The sequence below is a fragment of the Musa acuminata genome, unplaced genomic scaffold, assembly GCF_036884655.1.
Source record: "Musa acuminata AAA Group cultivar baxijiao unplaced genomic scaffold, Cavendish_Baxijiao_AAA HiC_scaffold_704, whole genome shotgun sequence".
NCBI lineage: Eukaryota > Viridiplantae > Streptophyta > Magnoliopsida > Zingiberales > Musaceae > Musa > Musa acuminata.
Window position 1 is genome coordinate 32283 of NW_027020939.1, and position 218 is coordinate 32500.

Below are 218 nucleotides of genomic sequence, written 5' to 3' on the forward strand. Positions count from 1 at the left end.
CAAAATGTCAGCCATCTCAGCACCCTGGAACCCCCCGGGTGGCACAGGGCTGGATGGGGCTTTCGTATAGCAGGGACGGTGCTGCCTCTCGCTTCGCTCGCTGTCCGCCGCTCGCCGCTCGCTCGCGCAGCCAAAAATGGCCAGTTTTGGCCCGTTTTTGGGCCGTTTTGGCCAGTTTTTGGCCTGTTCTTGCGTTGCGCGGTGACCGTCGAGAGCGG